At 39.5% G+C, this 20,083-nt stretch overlaps 1 protein-coding gene and 1 long non-coding RNA gene across 3 annotated transcripts in view; both read right to left on the reverse strand.

Annotated features, from left to right (window-relative positions):
* LOC134814190 (plasminogen-like) overlaps nucleotides 1-11,068 on the reverse strand; it is a 39,707-nt gene extending 28,639 nt beyond the window's left edge. For both annotated transcript variants that reach the window (XM_063822247.1, XM_063822245.1), the window contains exon 1: nucleotides 11,058-11,068. The gene's annotated coding sequence lies outside the window, so the exon portion shown is untranslated. The remainder of the gene's footprint in view (nucleotides 1-11,057) is intronic.
* Nucleotides 1,429-2,287, reverse strand: LOC134813942 (uncharacterized). Its single transcript, XR_010160070.1, has 3 exons — nucleotides 2,215-2,287; nucleotides 1,792-1,913; nucleotides 1,429-1,629 (listed from the first exon to the last, which is right to left on the reverse strand). It is a non-coding gene; the product is annotated as an uncharacterized LOC134813942 (long non-coding RNA).
* Nucleotides 11,069-20,083: the final 9,015 nt, after the last annotated feature.

Genomic DNA, 20,083 nt, shown 5'->3' on the forward strand with positions numbered 1-20,083 from the left:
TTAATTTTAGAAAAATATTTAAGTATTGAAACTGCATCATCATCAACAATCAATATTCAAGACAAAATGAAACAATGGAATACCGGGTCCCGAAATTTAAAATTGTAGTCAGTGTTTGGTATTGTTCTCTTTTTTTGTTTTTTGGAAGAATATGAACAATAACAATAACATGATTCATGAATAATGAATTTTTTTAAATCTCATCACAACTATTTCTCCCAAAACCCTGCACAGGGTGAACAGTACCGTTTCACAGTACCGTTCACAGTACTAGTCACAGTACCGTTCACAGTACCGTTCACAGTACCGTTCACAGTACCGTTCACAGTACCGTTCACAGTACCGTTCACAGTACCGTTCACAGTACCGTTCACAGTACTGTTCACAGTACCGGTCACAGTACCGTTCACGCTTTCACGGTAGAGTGCGAGTGGACGCAACAGTGAATTAGCTCAAACCGCGTTTGTCTTGAAATGCTGTTCTTAATCCGAAACGCTAACAACCATTTTAATTTTAGAAAAATATTTAAGTATTGAAACTGCATCATCATCAACAATCAATATTCAAGACAAAATGAAACAATGGAATACCGGGTCCCGAAATTTAAAATTGTAGTCAGTGTTTGGTATTGTTCTCTTTTTTTGTTTTTTGGAAGAATATGAACAATAACAATAACATGATTCATGAATAATGAATTTTTTTAAATCTCATCACAACTATTTCTCCCAAAACCCTGCACAGGGTGAACAGTACCGTTTCACAGTACCGTTCACAGTACTAGTCACAGTACCGTTCACAGTACCGTTCACAGTACCGTTCACAGTACCGTTCACAGTACCGTTCACAGTACCGTTCACAGTACCGTTCACAGTACCGTTCACAGTACCGTTCACAGTACCGTTCACAGTACCGTTCACAGTACCGTTCACAGTACCGTTCACAGTACCGTTCACAGTACCGTTCACAGTACCGTTCACAGTACCGTTCACAGTACCGGTCACAGTACCGTTCACACTTCACAGTACCGTTCACAGTACCGTTCACAGTACCGTTCACAGTACTGGTCACAGTACCGTTCACAGTACCGTTCACTGTACCGTTCACAGTACTGGTTACAGTACTGGTCACAGTACCGTTCACAGTACTGGTCACAGTACTGGTCACAGTACTGGTCACAGTACTGGTCACAGTACTGGTCACAGTACCGTTCACACTTCACAGTACTGGTCACAGTACCGTTCACAGTACTGTTCACAGTACTGGTCACAGTACCGTTCACAGTACTAGTCACAGTACCGGTCACAGTACTGGTCACAGTACCGTTCACAGTACATAGCTCCGTGAGAATTAGAGGAAGTTAAAATATAAAATAAAAAGCTCCTTTTTTGTTTGGGCGAGGGCACTTCACGTAGAAAATCTGTTCAATGTGCGCCACTTTTCTTGGCATAGTAGGCTGCAAGAAATTTAGATCCTTGGGTCAGCATAGGTAGCTCCCAATTTGATCTACTGATTTTCAAACTGGATATGCATTGGAATGGTAAATGGTTGAGGTTGTGCTTATCCAGTCTTGAAGAATTGTCACTCCTGTGCCTTTTAGTTTTGTTGTTGGCAGCCCTGCAGCTGATCCTTCTGTGAGAGTACCGAAATTAGTCATCCAAATTGTTTTTACCTTAATTTAAAAATTGTATCACCATAAAATCCAACGGTTCATTTTTCAATTAAGTGGCTGGCCCGATGGAAATCAGGATTCATTATCGTTTCACAATTTCTGACTCCAATTCCCATTCCTACCTGGAGGATGTTATACTGCCGGTCGTACAAGTTGAAGCATCTTGGAATTCAGCTTGGACTTGGAGGGCACATTCCACATCTTTTACCTCCTTGTTTATAGATGACGCTTTCATCTCAAAATCCTGTAATAAGTTGAATCATTTAAATTATTGTTAGTGTAAATTAACGTAAAAGTCATAACTACCTTTACTTATCGGACATTATTTGAACGGACATTAAAATGAGATCCTTCAGCGTGATCCAATTATAATGTCCGTTCAAATTAAGTCCGAGGAAGGTAAAAGTTAAGCATTTAAAATTACAATTGTCTGACGTCTGTTTCGAAGCCATTATACAGACCATCACCAACCAACCAATCAATCATTCTCGCAGACTAAATTCCGAGATGAAAATTCAAACAACTTTTACATTATTTCAGCTCACCTTTTTGAGATTTTCAATTTCGTCCTTGTAAGCTGCTAAATCTTCTTTAGCCCTCGTCACAGCCAGGTTTAACTCCCGCGCTAAAGCATCTGCTCTTTTAGTAGCGGCTGTTAAATCCTTTTGTCTATTCAGTCGTGACTGTAATATTAGTGATATCGATGTTTCAAAGGATCGCTCCTCTTTAGCCAGCTGGTGTCTTAGACCGAAAATTATATCTTTCTGGCACCACTTTTCCTGAGGAATAAATTAGTTATTTATATTGCAATGAAATAATTGTATTTGAGTATTTGTACTGATCATCATATTTTCAGAAATAATAAGGTTTGCCAGCAGATTGATTAAGTTTACCTTTATCCTATAATTGTTTATACTTATGTCGTGAACACTATAACAAGTTGAGCAACATATTTAATATGGTGACAGGTGACTGTCACCATATTAAAAAATATTAAAAATAACCCTTTCACCTTTTCGAGGAGCTCTATTTTTTCTTTGAGCAGGTCATTCTCCGATGTCAAGATTTCAATCTCGTCTTTAAGAAGACCTTTTTCGTTCGTTTCAAACCAAATTTGACATTTGTAAGCGTCCTTTTCCTCGATCAGCTGCCCCAGTTGTTGAAGAGCTATTTCTCTTCTTTACTCTGATTAAGAATTTTGGTCAATCTTAGTCAGTCAGTATGAACATCAAGCGCTAAACAAAAAAAAATGTATGCAGCATGACTGGTGACTGATAAAAGACCAAAATTTTCAAGTCGAAAATTGTCAACACAGTTTGAATGTAAGCACCTTAAGACTTCAAGAGTTGAGCTCGGCTGGTCGTCTTGTTCGAGAACATTTCCGGATAGCAGTTTGGATTGCTCTTTGGAATCCCATTGAAGATATTATATTTTCAGTACAAGATTAGTGGCAGATAACTGTCGTAGGTAATTTGATGGCATACAACGAATTAACTAGTGTGGAAATAAATATGACCCGCGTGCATTTCAAGGATTTCAGCACATTTGTCGCGCGCGATTTTGTTCGCCATGACAACGCAACCAACACGTGCTAACGCGTATAAAACAAATCAGATATTAATGGCATTAAAGATGGTAATAATATAGTATAGTATAATAGTACAGGGTGGCCCAGAAGTAACTGCCCACAAGCAACCCATTTCAGAAAATTTCAGAAATTATAGATAAGTAGATATGCCATATGGATCAAACTTAGATTTCTTGATAGTTTCGTGTGGTACGCCACTCCTTCTTTTTCACTATTGTCAGTATAAAGTGAGAACGCTTTCAGCTAGAAACTTTTAGACACATTTGGTTTGATAATTGAAGTGCTTTCCCAAAATTTCAGGTTGGTTGTTCACAATTGAACCGAGTTATGACCCTTTTAAGATCTTGCAGATACGTGATCCAGCACTTAATCAGTGAACTCAATTAATTTTTTAAAATTTTGTCATAACTATTTCTCCCAAAACACTGCACACTGTGAACGGTACCGATCACAGTACTGGTCACAGTACAATTCACAGTACTGTTCACCCTAGATGTTTTCCTGCTTGACACGTGTCAGCGATTCACCATGACCAATGAGCTTTTAGCAGCAGCCAGCAACCAATGGATTTACAAAATAACAGTCACGTGTAAAAACGAATATACTTAGCCTCACCACTAGTATCTAGATCAATAGCCGGCCTGGGGTTTTATCGAAGCAGTTTTCTTCTTTTCCTGACGCTGGTAAACCCCTTCGTGGTTCTCCAGGTATTGATACAGAATAAGATAAGAAACACTTAAAGCAGCTTAGACATTGTCTAGCAGAGTTATGTCTTGAAGGATGCAGCCAGAGTGACTGGTGTTTTTGGAGGATTTGACCGAGGCTCCGGTTACAATGAAGCTTGTCGTAAGGTATACCAATTTCCTAGTCACTAGTACCTAGATCTGTAACCTACGTAGCTCCTGAGTATAAACATGGAATAGAACACTTCCACCAGTCCTCAGTCTCCGACGCAGCAGTGGTTCCTGGTCCAGGAATCCTGGTCTAGCTGTCGTTGTTCGTAATGACTAGTGGAAGCGGGTCACTTGCTGGCTTTCTATTCAGTTAGGAGCTATTCAGTTAGCTCGTCTAGTGGAAGTTAGTCAGGTCACCTGCTTGTTTACTGGGTGGGGCGCGCTGCCATTCCGCCATATCTTTAATCGGTGTGTTTATGAACACAAAAGCCGGAGGTCCCCAGGTAACTGTTTGCTCTCTCTCTCTCTCTCTCTCTCTCTCTCTCTCTCTCTCTCTCTCTCTCTCTCTCTCTCTCTCTCTCTCTCTCTCTCTCTCTCTCTCTCTCTCTCTCTCTCTCTCTCTCTCTCTCTCTCTCTCTCTCTCTCTCTCTCTCTCTCTCTCTCTCTCTCTCTCTCTCTCTCTCTCTCTCTCTCTCTCTCTCTCTCTCTCTCTCTCTCTCTCTCTCTCTCTCTCTCTCTCTCTCTCTCTCTCTCTCTCTCTCTCTCTCTCTCTCTCTCTCTCTCTCTCTCTCTCTCTCTCTCTCTCTCTCTCTCTCTCTCTCTCTCTCTCTCTCTCTCTCTCTCTCTCTCTCTCTCTCTCTCTCTCTCTCTCTCTCTCTCTCTCTCTCTCTCTCTCTCTCTCTCTCTCTCTCTCTCTCTCTCTCTCTCTCTCTCTCTCTCTCTCTCTCTCTCTCTCTCTCTCTCTCTCTCTCTCTCTCTCTCTCTCTCTCTCTCTCTCTCTCTTTGGTACCATTACCAGCGTATTCTGTCGACATCTATAATTAAGATTGAGCTGGTTTTCCGTAATGTCCATCACTGCAGTAGTAAGATGTGTCATATACCCATAAAGTGCGATACTTAAAAACATCCTTCTATTTTGTACCTAGCGTGTTTTTTGTTGTATTTTTCTTGTAACAAAATCAATTCGTTAATGTTAACATTTTCATACTACATTAGCGAAGTTAAGGTGAAACTAGAAATCAGTCAAGGTCAGAGAACTCTTGAGAACGAGACAAGATTCCTACACAATAAAGAATTGCTTCACTTTATTGATAATTCTATCAATACTTGTACAAGCGTATCAAGGTAAGACACGCGTGATATGATATGAAATTATATCCACCAGCGTGCGCTTTTTCGCATAGCGGGCTCTCACCAGCCCGCTGTCAAAGGGCCCGATATCTCTACAGCCCGCTCATGATATAGCCCGCTAACAAGTGACATTTAATTTGACCAGTAGCAATATAGCCCGGAGTTCTCTAAAATATTTTCAGTTTCTGTATCGTCTCCATGTGAAATTCCTTATATTACACTGACTATATATATACATTTCACCGGAGACTCGCGGGCGGAACAAAATATTGCACGCGCAATATGTCCCCGAGGGCGCTAGCCCGAGGAGGACATATTTTTGTATAGCACGGAGGGCCCATCGGGCCCGAGTGCTATACGATTTTTCCGCCCGCGGGTCGAGGTGATGTGGATTATATCCACCAGCGGGCGTATTACAGTTAATATATAATTTTATAAATAAACAATGGAGCTTGTATAAAAGTCAACTCTAGAAAAGGTCGCCACTAATTGTTGTAACCATGGTAACACGTCACGTGTTCAATGTAAGCCAATCATAAAGGGCTTTGTCGTATATAGGGGCTCGAGATGCACTGCATTCCCGGGCCGTTACGTTGGAATAATGAATGTAATGTCAGTGACGATGAATATCAATAATATAGGGGGATTATAGTGCTGATGTGTATTATGTAGTGTGTTACAATAACTTTGATATAAATCAAAATATCATGTCATCTGCTCACGAGCTGCATGAGCAGCCCTACCGGACACAAAAATGAAATGTATAATATTATATATATAGTCAGTGTAATATAAGGAATTTCACATGGAGACGATACAGAAACTGAAAATATTTTAGAGAACTCCGGGCTATATTGCTATTGGTCAAATTAAATGTCACTTGTTAGCGGGCTATATCATGCAGAGCGGGCTGTAGAGATATCGGGCCCTTTGACAGCGGGCTGGTGAGAGCCCGCTATGCGAAAAAGCGCACGCTGGTGGATATAATTATAAACAAATTAATACTATCAAAATTCTTTTTACTGGGCGGCGCTCGGCCTATCAATTATTATTCCAATATATATTCAATCTGTTTATGAACAGAGAAGCCTCGAGGTCCCCAGGTAAAATTCGTGGGGAGATATAATTAATTTTCTCAATCGTGATGTGGTAGTTGGTACCCTGATATAAATGACTTGTAAGTTATATTTATACTTTATTAAACCCATGTCTATACTGCCAATGGAGCTACACGTTTCCAAGAAAGCTTGATTACTTGATTCAATTTTTATTCAATTTCCTGTAAAACTAAAATAATTCCTCCTGTCCCAGTTCCCACCCCTAGATACCTCGCAATGTTCACATGCAATAGCAGATAATTCAGGGGTGTAGGAATGATTTTCTGTGCTCCACAGTCAGAATTTCAAAGGTTTTAAAAATTTCAATACTATAGTAGTAGTACCGTACAGTTTAAGTTTGCTCGTGCAAAACACCTGGAACTCTGGAAGCAATTTGGCAATAGAGACATTTTTAAACTATCTTTACACTGTACACCATTAAAATATTCTCTAAAAAAAATATAACTCTACTAGTATAATATGATGTTTTCAAGGGTCACTTGGCGGAAAAGTCGGCGAAATTATGGCACTCAACAACATAGTTCATGAGCTAGTCCCCGCCAACATGACAAACTTGTTCCAGCCTCTAGATAATACGGTAAATTGTGTTGCCAAGGACATTGTCCGACATTGTTATAGTTCATATTACTCAGGGGAGGTAATGAAACAGTGCTAGGCAAGCCCCACGTGATGTTAAGGTTAACCTAAAGTTGTCTAAGATAAAACCACTTCACGCCGAATGGCTTGTAAAAGTTAACACTGAAATGTAGGACCGGGGTAGTTTGATAAAAAAAAGGTTTCCATAATGCTTGAAATCACTGATGCTTTAAGGACTATATCATGCACGAAAACCCATTTGATGAAGACAGTATGTGATATTAGACACTGATCATGTACACTTATTTTAACATTTTTACTGCTTAACGACTGCTTTTCTTACTTACTGTAAAAATGGATTTAAAAATCATTTGTTGAAATGAAAAAACGTCAAAAAAATGAAAAATATTCGGAATTTTGATGGTTTTGAATGCCTTCTAGCGTTCATATTAATGTCCGTTCATAATTATGTCCGTTCATTTGATGTCCGTCCAAATAAGGTCCGATAAGGTAGTCATAAGCATCGCGCTTTTTCAAGATGCCGAGAAATTGCAGTCTCCGTTTAAGGTCAAACTCCAACAACTGAATTATAAATTAAAATGTGTTTTCTTTCGAACATACGTGTAACGTGACATTTGGAATTGTATATTCGGTTTAGCCGCTATATAGGTACTTTTCACCACTAGCAACTTATAGTTATAGTGAATTTTAGAAAAGTGACCATGGAATAACTATAAGGAATGTTATGCTAAATAGTAAATATGCTAACTCATTGTTATGACCCAATTTTATCGCCGATAATTATCGTTATCGCGATAATTTCAAAATTGTTATCGGTTATCGGCGATAAAAATTATTGGACCCTACAACAGAACTGTGACTGGGAGAAAGCGATATTCATAAAAATAAATTTTTTTTTTTATATCTGTTTTCAATTCAGTTTTTTCAATGAACAATTTTGAGTCACATATATGAAATATTTCAATGGATACTGTACACAATACTGTACAAATAAACACTAAATTCGACAAGCTTTCTGTATCACTTTCAGGTTTTGCTAAGCAGTGTATACGGAGTTGTCAGCAGGATTATTGGGTTAACTGCTTAAGACAGTGGAGTCGTCTATAAAAGAAAGTTAGCCGCTGCAAAGGCTGTTGACACATTTGATTTGATTTGAAACTTTTACAAAATAGCAAGTATATTACAAATGTACAGCACATCGAACAAACATATAAAATGGGCCGAAATGTATAAATGCTAAAAAGCGTGGGTCAGTGAAACAAGTACAAAGGACAACTTTCAGAACAGGAGTTTTTTGGCCGCCCAAAGTCTCAATAACATCACCTCCACAAAGTAATAAAATGATGAATTGTGAAAAGTGTGAAACAATCAAATAATAATCACAGTGCTGGCAAGCACGACCGGTGCATTTATTGTGGGTATACTATGTACCCCCTTTACTATTATACCCCCTTTACTATTATACCCCCTTTGGTACACGTTACAAGCCTCTTGGCTCTTTCGTGCACGCGAAGCGTGCACTCCGGCCGGAGGCGGCGGCCTTCGGCCGCCGCCTCCGGCAGGAGTTTTTCAGGCATTAAGACTCATCGGAAGTCGTTCAGCAGATTTATTTTTAGTTCAAAACATTCTAATTTGATGTCAAAGATGACAGGAATAAAAAATAGTTATGTTGAGATTTTTAAGAAATTTGCATAAAATACTCGCCAGCACTGTTATACGAAATTCGGTAAAAAACCCAAAATCGCCATATTCAGGTGCCTTAAAAACCATGTTAAAATCGAGTTAGAGATCTGAAATTTTTTAGGGCGTCTAGACGTTGACCAAATCGACTGCAAATAAAGTTTCAGGTTTCAGGAACATCGGGAAGTGGGTTTTCTAGAACCCCTGTTTTACGACAGATTGTCGTGATATCTATATATATACATATATATATATTTGACCAAAACCCATAATCATGGGTAGAGTGGACCGCTGCCAGTGTCTCTCTTTCCCAAACAAAAGGAAATGATATTAATTTGATTGACCGTTTTCAAATGCAAAATGATACCGAGAATGAAATCGGTCGCTCGCTTTTCCCATTCATTCACGGCTTATACGAATTGCAATAGGTTTCGATAAATTACATCGATCACATGCTGTAATAATCTCTTTGGGTTGCGTTCGGGTCGATACCTAGTATTTCGGGATAAGGGTGGTAGTTAGTGGATTAGCTGAAGTTTATTGAATATTTATTGCCGAGTACAGCTGTCTTCGGGTATGGTAGTTCTTCTTAATCTATTACATTTGTAAATGAATGGGAAAAGCGAGCGACCGATTTCATTCTCGGTATCATTTTGCATTTGAAAACGGTCAATCAAATTAACATCATTTCCTTTTGTTTGGGAAAGAGAGACACTGGCAGCGGTCCACTCTACCCATGATTATGGGTTTTGGTCAAATATCATCGCTTTTTGATTAATGTCAGGGTACTTTATAAAGTCGAAATATAAACTGATATCTTCATTAATAAGGAGGAAGTTTCAACGATTTCGAAATTTTTCCTTTGAAAACATTTCCTTGTGTTTGGGTAAGCATATCGGTCGATCACTGACTGAATTTGCCACTTTATACTCATTCAAGTTGGCATTAAATTTATATATAATGACATTGAACTGTCGTGGTAAAGCAGAATTTGTTCGAAATCACGAATGAGCAAAATTATCACCTTTCGCACGTGCAAACTATGAGCGGACGTTGCGTGCGCATCCAATATTGAATCGCCGTAAATTTTTGCGTGTTGGTGTTTTATATATAGTTTGATAAGCATGCAAAGTTTCAAAGTATTTCAAGAAGAACTGTAATCACAACGGCACACCAACGTTTACAGAAAATGGTTAAAACAGCAATTTTCAGTGATTTTAGCAATTTTTAATCAATTTGGGCGTGTCCCCACGTGTGCAACTTTTAGATTTTCAACTTTAAAACTAGCCTAATACACAATTTATACCTATAGGAAGCAGAACTGAGCTCCACAATCCAAGGGATAGCCCAACACCAGAGAATACTAAATCGCAAAATTGACGTTTTTATAAAATAATTCTTCAAAAAAGCACTAACTTCAATGGCAAATATCTTTATGAAGGAGTCGAGCAAGGTAGGGAAACTTTCCGGTAGATTTTCAGAATGCTTGAACAATTATCTAAGGTGAAAATGTCCTCAGATTTTGAATAAAATTACTCCTTAATGGTGTAAAATCAGTTTAAAAAGTTGTTATTTTGTCAAAAATCAAGTTTTAAAAACACTTAATTTGATGACGTCATCAAGTGGTGATGATGACCTTAAATTATTTTTTGATATAATTGAAACTGAAGTGTAAACAATTATCTTTAAGACCTGTGGTCGGAAATTGCTGTATCTTTTATACTTTTGAATCTCCGGACACTTAAATTCAGGCTACAATTGACTACATTTGACTGGCAAAGCGTCTATCCCTGAATATATCACGACAATCTATCGTAAAACAGGGGTTCCAGAAAACCCATTTCCCGATACTCCTGAAACACGAAATTTTTTTTACAGTCGATTTGGTCAACGTCTAGACGCCCTGCAAAGTTTCAGATCTCTAACTCAATTTTAACATGGTTTTTAAGGCACCTGAATATGGCAATTTTGGGTTTTTTACCGAATTTCGTATAACATGCTGGCGCGTATTTTGCGCAAATTTCTTAAAAACCTCCACATAACTATTTCTTGTTCCTGTCATCTTTAACATTGAATTAGAATGATTTGAACTTAAATATACCTGCTGAACTACTTTCGATGAGTCTTAATGCCCGAAAAACAATAAAGGGTTATAAAAGTAAAGGGGGTAAATAGTAAAGGGGGTAAATAGTATTGTGAATATAACAGGTATAAGAGGCACGGTCATGCTTGCCAGCATTGTGATATCAGGGATAGACGCTTTGCCAGTCAATTGTAGCCTGTATTTAATTGTCCATAGATTCAAAAGTATAAAAGATACAGCCATTTCCGACCACAGGTCTTGAAAATAATTGTTTACACTTTAGTTTACATTGTATAAACAAATTATTTGACATCATGAACACCCCTTGATGACGTCATCAAGTTAACCGTTTTTAAAACTTGATTTTTGACAAAGTAATAACTTTTAAAAATGACTTTACACCATTAAAAAGTAATTTCATTCAAAATCTGAGGAAATTTTCATCTTAGATAATTGTTCAAGCATTCTGAAAATCTACCGGAAAGTTTTTCTAGCTTGCTCCTTCATAAAGATATTCGTCATTGAAGTTTGTGATTTTTTGAAGAATTATTTTATAAAAACGTCAATTTTGCGATTTAGTATTCTCTGGTGTTGGGCCATGCCTTGGGTTGTGGAGCTCAGTTCTGCTTCCTATAGATATAAATTGTGCATTAGGCTAGTTTTAGAGTTAAAAATCGAAAAGTTGCACACGTGGGGACACGCCCAAATTGATAGAAAATTGCTAAAATCACTGAAAATTGCTGTTTTCGTCATTTTCTGTCAACTTTAGAGTGCCGTTGTGATCCAAGTTCTATTTGAAATCTTTTGAAACTTTGCATGCTTATCAAGCTATATATACAACAATTACATGCAAAATTTTACGGCGATTTAATATTGGATGCGCACGCAACGTCCGCTCAAAGTTTGCACGTGCGAAAGGTGAGAATTTTGCTCATTTGTGATTTCCAACAAATTCTGCTTTGCCACGACAGTTTAATGTCATTATAAATGAATTTAATGCCAACTTGAATGAGTATTAAGTGGCATATTCAGTCAGTGATCGACCGATATGCTTACCTATACACACCCCGAAATACTAGGTATCGACCCGAACGCAACCCAAAGAGATTTTTACAGCATCTGATTGATGTACCTAATCAATCGAAACTTATTACAATTCGTAAGCCGTGAATGAATGGGAAAAGCGAGCGACCGATTTCATTCTCGGTATCATTTTGCATTTGAGAACGGTCAATCAAATTAATATCATTTCCTTTTGTTTGGGAAAGAGAGACACTGGCAGCGGTCCACTCTACCCATGATTATGGGTTTTGGTCAAATGTATGTATATAATATAATTGTCTCTCAAATACAGATTACAGACAACGTCCGTAAACTCTTAAGCAGTAAAGATATACTTCTACATATTATACTGATCGGTGTCCGAGAGACATGAATTACGTCATGGTGTCTTCTTAACACGGCTACAGACCTTTCCGTTAAGACAGTGTGAGTGGAGTCGTCTATAAAAGAAAGTTAGCCGCCGCAAAGGCTGTTGGCACATTTCCAGTATGACTTCTTATCACGCTTTCTGTCCGAGCATTACCGGTATACCTCGTGGATGACGTTCCGTGAGCCAGAAGTTGGACCAGGAATGGTGGCCGTAGTGTTCTTTACCGAACTGTCGTACTCGATTCCACTTACATTGAGAAAAGACAATTTTTTTGACAAAAGAAAATTTTATTATTTATCACCAATTCAATACACAATCAATAAATATATATCCGAATAAACTTGATTTAAAATTAAATGATACAAGTATGCTAGCAGCTAGCGCGCTTGTATTTAATCAATATTATACACGCTGTTAAAATGGGTCTGACCACACCGCCACTCACGTACATTAGCACAGTTGGTGAAAGGACCCAGGCGCTGTTAAGCTTTTATGAGCCCTGGTTGACTGCTGAGAGTGGCGACGGGTCTGACATTAATTTTGTATTAGTTTTCCTTACATTCCAGTAAAATTTAAGTTTTGAGTTGTATGATTTTCATGCGATATTTAACATTTAAGTCACAGCTGCTCGCAATACATTATTGCTTAAAAATGGTTAAATATGCTAATCTACAGGCTATCGTCAAACATGTTGCAAGGCGTCATCTTCAGTGACATAAGCCCTAGAAATTGTAAAAAGTTAGTAAACCCTAAATTCCTTTAAAAATCTGAACACTCTTAAAACGGTTATAAAGTTAAAATTAAGATGTTAGGAGTAAGTGAAGGCCAAAAGGATTTACAGTGTTAATTCCCAAAGGTTTTAAAGTCTTGAGTAGTTGAATATATTTATGTTCACGGACTTCCAAAGTTTTAGGACTAGAATTATCAATAATTGACACATTAAACATTTTGTTAAAATCTTCCCTTTGTCTAAAACCATGATAGTCTATGTAATAAGCGCCATGAGCTGGCACAGAATTTTTTGTCTCTGATTTTGATAAATTTGGTACCAAAATTTGCCTCTAAGTGTGAATAATGAAAATTCACCGTGTAGCGCGATAACGTCGAGCTGTATGTGGGCCTTTTGTGCATCGCAAGAGTGTACAAAGGACGAAAAATGGGTAATTTATTGCTTAAAATTCCTATAACTCTTAAAATATTGAATATTTTGAAATAATTCTTACAGGATCGTAATGAGCTTAGTCAGACGCAACTTTTAGTACCAAAGTTATAATTTTTGAAGTACCAAATTTTTCAAAAATTTGTTCAAAATTTCAAATTAAAAATTTCAGATTAAAAATTTTTGAAAATAATTTTTCTTTAAATCTTAAAATATTGGTACTAAAAGTTTTGTCTCGATGAGCTGATTACGATGCCATAATAATTATGTGATAATAATTGAAAATGTGAAAGTTATAGGCCAAATTAAGCAATGTCTTCTAATTACTGCACTATACTAATACTATTATACGACCAATCCGGACTTATATTTATAAGGTCGAGTCTATTAAATGTTTACGATGTCAAACAAATTTAAATGTAATACAAGAACTGAAAAGTTATCGTAGAGGAGGAGGAGGAGGAGGAGGAGGAGGAGGAGGAGGAGGAGGAGGAGGAGGAGGAGGAGGAGGAGGAGGAGGAGGAGGAGGAGGAGGAGGAGGAGGAGGAGGAGGAGGAGGAGGAGGAGGAGGAGGAGGAGGAGGAGGAGGAGGAGGAGGAGGAGGAGGAGGAGGAGGAGGAGGAGGAGGAGGAGGAGGAGGAGGAGGAGGAGGAGGAGGAGGAGGAGGAGGAGGAGGAGGAGGAGGAGGAGGAGGAGGAGGAGGAGGAGGAGGAGGAGGAGGAGGAGGAGGAGGAGGAGGAGGAGGAGGAGGAGGAGGAGGAGGAGGAGGAGGAGGAGGAGGAGGAGGAGGAGGAGGAGGAGGAGGAGTAGGAGGAGGAGGAGTAGGAGGAGGAGGAGGAGGAGGAGGAGGAGGAGGAGGAGGAGGAGGAGGATACCTTACCTTTGATACCTTTGATCTGCTTCGTCGAAACTCGACAGGCCATCAGAGTTGCTGACCACCCCAGAGAGAAGATGCCTCTCGATCGTTACGCCAGTCCAGTATAGAATTGGAGTTCGGTGATGTGAAGCCCCGGATTGGCGGTTTATCAGGCAAGGAAAGCATGAATGCCGTCATATGATGCTTGAAGCCATCATGCTTGGAGACTGCACGTATGTGCGAAGGTATACAGTTCCAGAGTCTGGGACCCATTACACCAAATGATGTTTCATATAGAGTCTGGTGAGCAGCTGAGCTTTTTGTACGGACAGCTGGAACCTTAGCAAGGGTACCCAATCGTGGATTTGCTGTGAACTGTACTTCAAGGTCGTTGGATGTGAAACCATGTAGGATTTTCCACATGTGCATGACAATGTAACGTTCTCTGCGCCTCTGAAGTGACATGAGGGACAGGGTTTTTAGGCGATCCCAATAATGGAGATGCTGTAAACCATGGATCTTTGAAGTGAAAGTTCTTTGTACACTTTCAAGCTCCTGATTTTCATACACTTTCGCCGGATTCCACAGAGGAGAGCAATACTCTAAGTGGCTACGGACTAGTGACTTGTATAGTGTTAACATAACACCAGTATTGCGAGAGTGGAAGACACTGAATACCCATGCTGCCATCTTCCTCGCTTTATCACAACTAGATCGTATGTGTGATGTCCAGGACGTATCACTGGATACTGTTATACCGAGATCACGGAGCTGATCCACAGGACTGAGTATAGTACCAGTTGATGTTCTGTATTGGAACTGTTCGTGGACAAAAGGAAGCTCATAGAGAGGATTACGTTTGTTGGCAAGATGACATATGTACTCAAACTTATCCTCATGTAGTGCCATGTTGTTTCTTGATGACCACTCAGTGACTTTGTCAAGATCAGACTGAAGCTCAGTAACATTATGTGAATCACTGATGGATCTGCAAAGTCTTTTGTCGTCAGCGAAACATCTTAACGTTGAATGCAACACGCAGCTAGCAATGTCATTAATGAATATTAAAAACAGTATGGGACCTAAAACTGTTCCTTGGGGGACACCACTCATAATAAGAGCAATGATAGACATGTGACCATCTACAACAACTTGTTGAGTTCTATTTGTAAGAAATGACTCGATCTAGATGATGATTTTGGGATGAAAACCATATAGCTGCAGTTTTTTGATAAGAAGTTGATGATCTACTTTATCAAAGGCCTTGGCATAATCCAAGTATATAGCGTCCATGTCGTCACCATTTGATAACGCCTCGATGATGTCATCAAAATGATGAAGCAGCTGAGTGAGACACTTTTTCCCCGATCGGAAGCCATGCTGTTTGCTATTGAGAAGGTTGTTTTCTTCGAGGTGGGCCACCATCTGTTTTCGTAGAACTCGCTCATAGATCTTAATGACATGAGAAGTTAACGACACAGGTCTGTAGTTTCCCGCAATAGCACGACTGCCTTTCTTGTGAAGTGGAGCAATGTTTGATGTCTTGTAGAACTTCGGCACTGTGCCTGTAGACATAGAATGCTGCCAAATCATGTGTATAGGTTTGGAGAGTGCTTCTTTGCACTTCTTCAGAAGCAGGACTGGAAGATCATCAGGCCCAGCAGCGGCACCCGGCTTAATTTCATCAATAGCCTCCATTATATCAGCAACCGAGAATGCCAACATGTCATCAATGAATGGCTTCTGTAGAGAAGGTGACTGAAATAATGCATCATTGATGTTGGTGGCTGAAGGGTCACTGAATACACTGCTGAATTGACGCTGGAGGATGTTAGCAATCTCTTCAGGATTGGTGCAAGTTCTCTTGGCTTCATTGAAAAGCATTGGAATACTGCGTTTCTGCTTAGAGAACTTTTTAGCATAGCTGTAGAAATATTTTGGATTGCTGTGCACTTTATCTACCGCCTGTTGTTCACGGTAGTTAAGGTCGTGGTTTATAGCGTCTCGCATGTCAGCGTACACACTCGAAATCTGGTTTCTAAGTGACTCCAAGTGAGCTGTTGTAGCGACTGGGTTTTGTTCAGCCAAATGCAACCGAAGTTTTAATTTGCGTTTCTTGCGAGACAATGTATTAACCGGTGAACCTCGCCTTTTGCTAGATGCCTTTTTCCTTGGGCACCCCATCTCACATATCTGAAGAAGGACAAGGTTCAACAGTTCAGGAAATTCTTCAGGATCACAAAGTTCCCATAGTTCACTCCAGTTAACAGAATCAAGGAGATGATTGATTTTGTCATAATCTGCTTTGTAGAAGTCCAGTGACCGAAACGAAGGAACACTGAAATCTGGGGGTACGGAAGGATCTGACCGACATGGATTATGTGACAGAAAGATCTCAAGAAGCTTGTGGTCAGACAAAGGTGTATCAGTCATCGAAACGTGTGTCACAAGATTAGGAGCATTGGAGAGAAAAAGATCAAGGCAGTTGTTCAGCCTAGTAGGTTCCAGAATATACTGACTGAGGAAGTTGTCTGCCATGAAGTCAAAGAGAAGAACTGCCGACTGATTTGTAGCAGACGATGCACCAGACAGAATTGCACCGGATTTCCAATCAATCATAGGGAAGTTGTAGTCTCCTAAGAGGCATGTCTCATATGATTCATGTCCAGATATATAATCAGCCATATACTCTAAACATGCTTTAAAACTGGCCATTGGGGCATCAGGAGGACGATAAGGGACACATATGATCATTTTTGCTGTTTCACATTTACAAAGTAATGCTTGACAGATCTTATCATCAAATGTCTGAGAGCTGGTGATGGGGAGGCTTTCGTGAGAATAAAGGAGGACCCCACCACCTACCCTAGTACTTCGATCACATCTAGAGATATTATAATGTTCAATATCTAACTGTGAATCGTGGATATAAGGTTTCAACCATGTTTCAGTAAGGGCAATAAATGGAACAGAAATATGTTTAGATTTCTGCTCTACTTTATTCCGGATGTATGGGATTTTCCATCTGGTTGAGCTGCGAGCACTAGGGTTAATGGATTGCACATTCAGCAAGAGTGCTGATGAAATCGAGCCCATTGAGGAACTGGTGTTGGATTCAGATGCTGCAGGGCTGGAGGCAGATGTGGAAAAGTTGGAGTGTGAGTCATCTGGCTTACAGTTGGAAACGGATGCGGGAACATTTGAGCATGAGGCGTCTGGTTCGCAGTTGGGAAGAAGCTGCTGAATTTCGACTCTTGACCTGCTATTTGATTCTTCAGGGAAATTATTTCCGACTGAAAGTTTGCCTGCATCACTTTGAGTAGGTTCTGTATCTCTAAAAAAGAGGTTGAATGTTGAGAGTTGCCGGTCGTTTTTTCCGAAGGCTCGTTGGCAGCAGAAGTACTCTCAGTGCGCCTGTAAGATCCCCGATCTGGACGGCTCTCACCACCTGGATGTTTGCCGTCCTTCTTCCGAGTATCTTTATCTTTGGAGGGTTTCACACGCTTAGTTCCCACCAGATGAACTAGAGTGCATTGTTCTTTAAAACACTGCTTGTGTTGAACCGAGTTTTTGCAGTGCTTTGGGTGGTAGAGCTGACACTCTGAACCTAAACTACATCCCCCATTAGAATCAGTGCCGAAACGTGTAAACTTTTTACAGCGCTTAGGATGAAGCTTGCTGCATGTAGTTTTACCCTGGTGGAGAGTCCGTCCACTTATTCCGTGAGGGCATTTCCCCATTGTGTAGTCAACACAGATTGTATCATCCTCACTCGGTTTGATAGCCGTTGGTTGTTGCTGCTGCTGGTGAACTGCATCCAGTTTCTTAGATAGTTCATCTGCGTCGATATCCGGATGTTTATTTTCATTAGGAGTTGCCGTCTGTGAAGGATGGGTTGAAACCGCTACACTAACAGTTGAAGGATAGCGGTGGCGATTTGATTTGGAACGCTTGCTGGGCACAGGATTATTTTGCGTTAAGCACAGTTTGCAGAGCCACACAGTACCATGAGGTAGCGCTGTTGGTGACTTGTGGAGATTAGCTGCAGCTTGAGTGGTTTGTTCGCAACTGTGAGAGCCTTGAAAGCACAAGAAACAACGCAATACAGGAGAAGTTGGAGACTCAAACTTATTGCAATATTCTTCATCACACTGACCACAGATGGTAGGAAAAAGGGTTTCAATTTCAAGAATAATGCGCATAGCAAGAGCTGGCTTATTACTGTAGATTCGACTATTATCATCAATTGTCGCAATCTTAAAGAAGCTTGCACAGGCGTCAAGTGTTGGTACTTGAAATCTGGAACCACCAAGAACAGTTCTGTTATTGGATCGGTCCTTAGATGGATCATAGGCCGTGAGAACAGACTTCATAAGTGCATCTGCTTTTGGATTCGCCATGAGACCACCAATGACCAACCGAACCTTTTCATCAAAGTTTTCAATCATAATTGTGCATGTACAATGTATAGTATCCGAAAGTTGCCCAGTATACACTACACACACTGTGATGAGTTGTACGTCTTATCTCAAATGTAATTTGCTGATAAGGGAGTAACAAAAACGCAACAAATGCAAAATCAATGATATAACAAAATCAATGATATAACAAAAAAAGTTATTGTAGAGGAGGAGGAGGAGGAGGAGGAGGAGGAGGAGGAGGAGGAGGAGGAGGAGGAGGAGGAGGAGGAGGAGGAGGAGGAGGAGGAGGAGGAGGAGGAGGAGGAGGAGGAGGAGGAGGAGGAGGAGGAGGAGGAGGAGGAGGAGGAGGAGGAGGAGGAGGAGGAGGAGGAGGAGGAGGAGGAGGAGGAGGAGGAGGAGGAGAAGGAGGAGGAGGAGGAGGGGGAGGAGGAGAAGGAGGAGGAGTGTAGCACACACTTAGTGTACCTAGCTGCTCGACTTAGTGGTAGGTTTTACAAAATAAAAGACTTTAAATAAGGAGTTTTGCGGAAGAGAAATGAAAAATATAAACTTATTAAAATGGTAATCCACAGAACTAAATCTTCAAAACTATATCATGACTCGTGAATCTAAAACTTGTGAGGAATGGTCATGTGACATGAAAGAGGAATGAGTTAGGAGTAAGCAGACTAATGGTGACAAACTCTTTCAACAAGGTGAACTAAAGCGGAAGATTATAAATGGGATGGTGTGTCACGTGAATAAATGAAATAGGCCTGATAGGATCGCTAATTAATTGAGTGAAGCTTATTGGTTGAAGTGAAATGCGTCTACAGAACTTAATGACAGGTATGAAACTATTTGCTGGGAAATGAGAACTTATATGATTTGAGGTGCTCAAACTATGGAATCTAAACGGTACAATTTGAGCTGAAGATGACTCCTGATAATTTACAACAAACAACATATAAACTATATAAATACTACTGAGCAATTACATCATTAGGATTAGAACGTGATTACATAAAGGTTAAAGTTATTATAAATTTCAATATAATCCAATTCTTAAATAATAATATGTACCTAAACTAAAATATACCTATCGCACAACTCTCCCTTCTCCCCATATGAAAAGACGATAATAATAACCAATTTAAATTTAATAATGTGCACCGCTTTTAAGATAAAACTTATACTCAGCAGTTTTAAACAAGTCGTCCCATAAAATAACATGAATACTAGAAGTTAAGAAAAGTAGCTTATGCTTGAAAATATATCGCCAGAAAATGGTACTTAAATACAAAACATATTATGCAAAGATCAAACACCAGATATGACAAAAACAGTTATTGATAAAGTTTTTCAAGTTCATCTAGGGACAGTTTAAAAAGGTAAGTTATTAAAAGAGCTTTAATAATAAACATAACTTTAATAATACTTATAACTTTAATGATAAACATAACTACTTTAAATTTCG

Source organism: Bolinopsis microptera, chromosome 4 (genome assembly GCF_026151205.1).
Source record: "Bolinopsis microptera isolate Bmic1 chromosome 4, MBARI_Bmic_1.0, whole genome shotgun sequence".
Classification (NCBI taxonomy): Eukaryota; Metazoa; Ctenophora; class Tentaculata; order Lobata; family Bolinopsidae; genus Bolinopsis; species Bolinopsis microptera.